Raw genomic sequence first — 8,148 nt, 5'->3', positions numbered from 1 at the left:
AGAACTAACAAACTCAGTTCTGAAAAAAAAAGGATCATCATTAGCAGAATTTTTTACTGCAAAACAACATTTTCTGTTTAAAATTTTTATTTACGAAGTTTGATATTGAGTAAAATTTAAAATAATTAACTCATAGTAACGCATTATAACTCGTCTTAAAATTTTTTTAATTAAAACCAATAGAGTTTTATTTCGTATGATAAAGCGAAAAATTCTATACAATGTAAAAAAAAAAAAAAAATTTCAAATTGTTTTTGCCTATAAAAGATAATTCATAAAAACTTAAAACACGATGTTCAACTTCAAGAGTAAAAATAAGTAAATCTGAATCCCGTAACGCTTACTTGCGCAACTTTATGGGTTATTTTTGGACATCTTTAAACTTATTACGCTTTCTGATACGTAAAAGAAAAAAGAAAATTTCTCTACTGCAGCTCTGTGAAAATTGGTAAGCATTAGCGTATCAAAACTTTAAATCGAAATATCGTATCAAAACATATTGAATCATATCGTAACTCATTATCGGTTAGCTTCCATATTTCATTAACGATAAGCAGACTCATTCTGGCTAAAATGCAACGTTAGAAATAAAATCTCTGAATTCGATATATCGCGAGGTTAGAATTATTTTGTTCTATCTCCAAGTTTAAACGTTGGAAGAAAGTTTTTGATTTTTTTTTTAAAAGTAAAATTTAATTAAAGTTTTAGCTTAATCTATAATATAATTAGTACAGAAACGTTTAACGTTTAACGTCGTTTCGTCATTAGTTACTAGGCTTTGAATTAGTTACTAGGCTTTGAAAGAGCGCGTTCTTCAAATGCACGCGGCCATTGGAGAAAGATCTTTTGAGCGAGTTAAAGCTTTTTTCCTTTTGGAATTTAATTATTAGTTTAGATATATTACATAAAGAATCATCTTAATCAATTATATATCATATTATAATTGAAGTAAGTATACGAAATAGTTATATACACATTTTTGTCAGATAAAGTAGAAAGGATTAAAATTTTTATTAGATAGAGTAGAAAGGATTTAAAGTAGAAAGGATTTTAATTTTTTAAATCGTTTAGATTTTGTTTGTTTTAGTTTTTCTTTTAGCAGTTTTATTTTTATTATTTTATTTTTTAGAAAGAAAATAGGGGTATGGATGTTATTTAAAGTTATACTAATGCTATTTCCATAAAAGGGTTATTAATACTTTGAAATTTCTGTGATGCTATTAACTATTTTTGTTCTTTTTTAGAAAATTTAGAAAAATAAATTAAAATTTTGTGCCAACACTAACAACGCATGTCACATGTTATTGTATGTAAAGGTTAAATTTTGTTATGAGGATTACAGTTCTTATGAAGAAAAAAAAGAAGGTAAAGATTATTGCTTGTAAATATATATTTTGTATCTTTTTAAATTTTCTCGCATCATTTTTAAAATTTTTGTTTGCACACGTTTATTGTTTGCATATATGCTTTTTTGATATGTATGTGTATGTGGTAATAAGTGCTTTATAGTTGTTTTATCAATGTGTTTTTATAATAATGTAAAGTGTTTTTTTACTGTTTGTGTATGTGTTAATATGTGTTACATAATTGTTTTAAAAATGTATTTAAATATGTATATAAGGTATTTATTTATTTTAGTATTAGTATATATTTAACCTTATATACATATTTAAACACATTTATTGTGCTTATAGTTTGTACATATGTTTATATTATGTTCTTTCTGTGTTTTTAAAGTGCTGTGACTTGGTAAACATCTACCTGAAAATCAATTAATGTATTTTAGAGAAGGAGCAGAACATATGGCTTTAGATCGTGCAGCTCAGCGTGATATGCACCTAATGGCATGGTTTAAGTTAAATACTGAAAATGAAAGAGCATATTGCTATTTGTATGTAGACATTCCTTATCACTTTATATTTGATGATAAACATTGTAAATGGAAGGTTAGATAAAGGGGTGGTAATAAGGTGATAGTAAGAATGTATAAAGTTAATCCAACTGGAGAATAGTTTTTTCTTAGACTGTTACTTTTGCAAGCAAAAGGAGCAACATCTTGGGAGGATGTGCATACTGTTAATGGTATTGTCCTTGAAACGTTTTGTGTAGCATGTGATTTGAAAGGTCTGTTGCAAGATGACACTGAATGGCAGAATACTCTTTCTGAGGCGGTTTTAAGACATGCCAAAGAAAATTAGACAGTTGTTTTCAATTATTTTGACCTTTTGTGAACCTGACAATCCTTTACATCTCTGGAATACATACAAATTTTTTATGATGGAAGATTTCATTCACCACTCAGAGTCACTTCTAATAGCTGAACAAGCTACTCTTCATCAAATTGAAAAGATTATTAATCAAATGTGTTATATAAAACCATATTTGTTTATAGTTGTATATATGTTTAAATTATGTTGTTTCCATGTTTTCAAAGTGGTGTGATTTGGCATTATGTTGAGCAAGATTGATAACCTTGCCACCCAAGCGATGTACTTATAGCAGAGTTGTGACTTGGCAGCATTTAGTGTCAGGCAGTGTTACTGCTTTAGAGCTAGGTTGTGTTGTGTGGCCTTTTTAATTATTCTGGAAACACAATGTCTGTTAATGTTTAGCATAATGTGTATGAGAGAGAATGCAACCTTGATCTTTAAATCTAGGGTGTTTTCATGTCCTAAATTTGAAGTAATTGAATAACTAATATTGAACATAAAAACAAATATACTTTTATGTATTTATATGTTTAGTAAAAAAATAAATATAGTTAACTTTAAATTGGTTTTCTAATTTTGCCTTTCATATTTTAATTTGGTTTGTTATCTTCACTGGATTTTTGGATCAAGGATGTAAATATTCTATTGTTATGTGTTATTGTTGTGATGTTTTGTGTTGGTATTCATTTTTAACAATAGACACTTTCACATTGGTGACTATTGTTAAAAATGAATAATAGGTAGTTTCATCATTGGAACTTACTGCTTTTATTTATTTACTGAAAGCCAAGACAACATTATGCTAAAAATGCAATATATATCTTAAATTAGTTTTTTTTTTATATATATATAGTATTGTTAATCCTTTTGTACTTCGAAACAGATTTTATTGTTACATTTTCGATAAATGTTTATATTAACTGCCATGTCAAAATGGGTTACTATAAATAGGTAAATCGATTTTCAGTTTTTATGTGGTGTTTTATTTTTGTTTTGTTTTTTTTGTTGTTGTAATTATGGTATCACAATTCCTTTTTTTTTTGTCTTTAGGATTTACAATTGATGCATTTATACGATTTATAAAAAGAAACCAGAATATCTTTTATTGTAAATTTTGGTCAGTTAATATGATGTAAATGTATGCAATTAGTTCAATTTTTTTTAAATTTTCTCTATTTTAAGCCTAATAACTTGCTGTACGCAATTTAGGGAATCTTTTTAAATGGATGGTGAATACTGTAGTTTAGCGCATTTTTCAAATATCGAGTTACTTAAATTTTATAAGGTGTTTAACTAATTAATTACCTTAGTTTGCATTTGCAACACTTTTGAGGAAAGAAAAAATTCTTATATATGTTAAATTCTTATAAATATTAAAAAAAAAAAATTCTTATACACGTAAATCATTGTTTTACATTTCATTATTCTGGTAAAAGGTCTTCATCAAAAACTTGACTACTCTTAATAAAAATAACTATTCTCCTGACCACCATTAAGGCAAAAACGGGGAAGGGAGGTCCTTTATTAGTGGCGAAATATTTAAGAGAATTAAATTTCGAGTAACAAAAGGAATTTTTAGTAAATGGTAGTAAATTACCGTTCACTAAAAGCTATTGAAACAAAGAGGACATATATATAAAAATGGTCAGATTAGTGCCATATATAGTAATGGTCAGTTATTTTTAATAAATTTATTTGGCTGTGTGCACTTAACGTTAAGACAATTTCCTGTTTTAAAGAAAAATGTATAAAGGGGATACCAAAAAATTAATAAATCATTTATAATTTACGTTCGCTTAATATTAATCTTATTAATTAAAATTCATGTTATAAAAAATATAAGAATATAGCCTTACTTTTTCGTCAATTAAAAGCATGATAAAGTGTTATTATTTTGTGTTAGTAACTAAAAACATATTGTGTTGAACTTAGTAATGTCGAGGAAAATGGTTCTGCCTTACACTGATGTGACTTGCTTCAGTTGTAAATTACTTAAATAATGTTGTATAATTGGTAAATTATTTTACCTCCGCATACATTTTATTTTAATTTTACAGATGGTTCAATTTTTTCAATTTGAATGCGTTTTTCTGAAAGGGTATCAGTTAAGGTGGTAGTCTACCTTAAAATATGAAAATTTTCAAAATTTCAAATTGTACTGTTTTACCCAATATCATATACGTAGAAAATGATGGTGATATTTGTTTTTCAAAAAAATATTTACAACTTGTATGATTTTATCATTAGATATAGGTGGTATAATTTTTTTTTATAAAAATCGCATAAATTTTGCGATTTCAAAAAAAAAAAAAAAAAAAATTAAAATTGGATCTTTAAAAAATTTAAAAAACGAAGCCTACCTGAACTTGTTTTAATCATTGGTAAGCATCTAAAAGTAATCCAGGACATCCACATGTGGTTTTAAAGTTTAACCAAAAGTATAACTCGAAATATATTCGAAAAGATTTAATAGAAGCTTGCTTTTGCTGCTGGCAGATATATTTTGTATTTATATATTATTATAATTCTTAATTTACTATAATTTATTTGATTCGTGCTAGAAGTCCTACTTGTGTATTCAGTTTGATGATTATGATTATTATTCAAATTTAGAAAAAAACAATAAGTATGGAAAATAAAAAACTTGATGCTGGAAAAAGACGAAAGGCAGGAGGATCAAGAATTTTCAAAAAGCGACGTTTTCATGGCAAAAGTTTTTTTAAAGCTCCTGAACCCAACATTGACTCGGAAAATAGTCTTGTTAATAACATACCTTCAACAAGTAATTTAAATGCTTCAACTTCATCAAAGGAACTTACATTATTAAATCATAAAGCAACAACAGTATCAACAAAGTGAACTTCATTACCTAATAACAAATCGAATTTTCCACACTGTTACATCATGTTGGATAGCTTTGTTTTAAAAAGTATCATAGATGAAATTGCTATGTGCCCTGAATGTCAATCGAGGAGTATTGAACTTTCTACAGATTTATCAAGAAAGAAAGGACTGTCTGTTTTATTAGAGTTTACATGTACAGCCTCAGTCTGCTCATGGAGTAAAAGGGTTTACACTAGCCAAGAAATTGATGATGAATCTCATGGGCAATATCAATCGGATGTAAATATGAGATCCATTATTGCTATGAGGGAAATAGGAAAGGGATATGCTGCTTTAACAACCTTTTGTGGTTTTATGAATTTACCTCCACCAATGCATAAAAAAACATTTCATGATATTCAAAGGAATATATTAGTGGCTTACAAGCAAGTTGCTCTAAACTTTATGAATAAAGCAGCTGTTGAGATTAAGCAAGGTCTTGGTGAGAACAAGACAGATATTACAGTTTCATGTGATGGCACCTGGTAAAAGCGAGGATTCTCTTCTTTAAATTGTGTTGTAACTATAATTTCAAGCGATACTGGAAAAGGCATTGACTACCGCATTAAATCTAAATTATGCCATCAATGTGATAAATGGGAAACAAAAAAAGGCACTGATGAATATGATGAGTTTCTTAGTACACATGAATGTAGCATTTGTAGTTTTTGGCTTAAATTAGACTAAAAGAGTTGGATTTTATTTTTCTTTTCTGTTTTTCTCAAAATAAGGTTTTTTGAAACGGTGCGATAAATAACTTTTCTCAATTAAATGCTATGGACCTGAAATTTGGTACATTGATTCTTTTATATATAATCTATTAGCTGAATTAAAAAAAATTATTTTAACTTTTTTGGTTCTTTAGTTAATTGGGATCAAAATCTGTATTTTGGGTCAAAATTTTGCTGCCATTTTGAATTATCATTTAAACAAAAACTTTTTAATAATATTTTTTTTCCTTAATTCAGCCTATTCAACTTCCTTATTAGATGATGTACAAAAAAATCCAGAACTGTATCTTTAATTGTTCTTGAGTTATTTATCGCAACGTAAATGCCCTTTTTTTGGTCCCGCGGACCAAAAAACAGTGTTCCAAAACCAAATTTGAAAATTTAAATTTAAATTCCTTAGTTTTGTAAGGTTTTTTATATTGCAGCCAAAAATTGGGTTTTTTTATACAAAATTCTAGGATTTAGGTTTAAAGGTAGACTACCACCTTAAGGTTTCGCAACTTTAAATAGTGGAAAACAGCCACTATAAATTAAGTGACAGACCGACCATAACCCGTATTACGGGTTGCTTTTTGCTAGTTTTTATAAAAATTATAACTTATGCTTAAAATAATCTGTTTAAACAAAACTTTTAAAAAAATTTATAAAATTAAAATCTATTTTAAAATTATTCATTATTTACTAAAGCTAATTATTCACTTTCTCCCAACGTTTAAAATGGGAGATAGAACAAAATAATTCTAACCTCGCGATACGTAGAATGTAGCTTTAGGCGCGGATCCAGGAATTTGTAAATGTGTGGCCAAATTTTATTTTCATTGTTGAAATTTCAATAAAAAATCGATATTATAATATTTTTTTCACAGCATTTAGTGATTGAATAATGCGTCAGTAATGTATAATAAGAACCGCTGTGGCTATAGCAGGAATCTCTATACCCAAAATCCGTAAATTACGGCAGACAAATTTAAATTTTTAGAGATATTCGCTCAGCGAAAAAACCCAAAACTAACGTGGCTGCCGTTAAATTTAAACTATGTGGCCATTGCCACAATGGCCACCCCTTAGATCCGCGCCTGAGCTTGACACAATGCAAGGAAAAGTTGAACATTTTATCATATTTGATTAATTCAAAATTTTTTCTTCAAGAAAAAAATTTAAAAAAATGGTTTGTTAAAAAGAAATGTTTTTTTTTTCACTAAAATATTATTAAGATTGCACACGATATATACAACGTAGAGCACTTTCAAGATCAATTACGAAGATGTAAAAAAGGTTTCATTGAGGACTCTCAATGCATTTTGCCTTTCAAGCACGAGTGTTTTTTTTTTTTTTTAAATAGGATCATTTATTTTAACTGCAGAGGATGTTTATGTTCTTTTTTGTCAACTTTTGTGCATGACGGTTTATTCAACATGTAACACAATGTGTTCAGTTATGTGTTTGAAAAAAGTTATGTGTTTGAAAAAAGTTATGTGTTTGAAAAAAGTTATGTGTTTGAAAAAAGTTATGTGTTTGAAAAAAGTTATGTGTTTGAAAAAAGTTATGTGTTTGAAAAAAGTTATGTGCTTGAAAAAAGTTATGTGTTTGAAAAAAGTTATGTGTTTGAAAAAAGTTATGTGTTTGAAAAAAGTTATGTGCTTGAAAAAAGTTATGTGTTTGAAAAAAGTTATGTGTTTGAAAAAAGTTATGTGCTTGAAAAAAGTTATGTGTTTGAAAAAAGTTATGTGTTTGAAAAAAGTTATGTGTTTGAAAAAAGTTATGTGTTTGAAAAAAGTCACAGCTCTTCTAGTTTAGCATAGAATCTTTTGAAACGTTTTGATTTAAGTGTTTTTTGATTAAAAGAATATAGTTTTAAAGTAAAAATTAAGATCGGGTGTATGTGTGCGTAGATTGAGTGAATAAAATGCTAGCATGATGCAGGTTAATGTGCATATTTCGCATTTAAAATATTTGAATATTTAATACTCCTCATTAACCAAAAAATCTTGCAACCTTTTGCACCAAATTTATGCTCCCCATTCACAAGCTGTTTTCGGTGAACATGCTAAATATAAACACAGAATTCATAGATTGCGATCCTACAATACATTTTATTAGAAAACAAAACTTCAATAAGTTTATATGAGACAGTTCAGAAACAACATATTCTCTTCTGTTTCTACCGTAAAACGATCTTTTTTGCAAGTTGATTTTTTTTTTTTTTTGCGATGTCCAACTCTGAAACTGCATTAGTAGGTTGGCAGCCTTTTGTTAGCTGTACCTAAAGTGTAAGTTTTGATTATGGTTTGACAAAAAATATCAAATGAATTCTTCATGACAGA

At 27.7% G+C, this 8,148-nt stretch overlaps 1 long non-coding RNA gene across 1 annotated transcript; it reads left to right on the top strand.

Annotated features, from left to right (window-relative positions):
- Window positions 1-933: 933 nt before the first annotated feature.
- Window positions 934-2,527, top strand: LOC149888812 (uncharacterized). The gene is made up of 3 exons (XR_016452652.1): window positions 934-948; window positions 1,130-1,365; window positions 1,787-2,527. It is a non-coding gene; the product is annotated as an uncharacterized LOC149888812 (long non-coding RNA).
- The last annotated feature ends 5,621 nt before the right edge of the window (window positions 2,528-8,148 follow it).

Source organism: Hydra viridissima, unplaced genomic scaffold (assembly GCF_058129835.1).
Source record: "Hydra viridissima isolate aposymbiotic clone 2 unplaced genomic scaffold, HvirCarnegie_v1 scaffold_5, whole genome shotgun sequence".
Lineage (NCBI taxonomy): Eukaryota > Metazoa > Cnidaria > Hydrozoa > Anthoathecata > Hydridae > Hydra > Hydra viridissima.
Note: the sequence above shows the minus strand (reverse complement) of the source record. Positions and strands in the feature narration are given on the sequence as shown.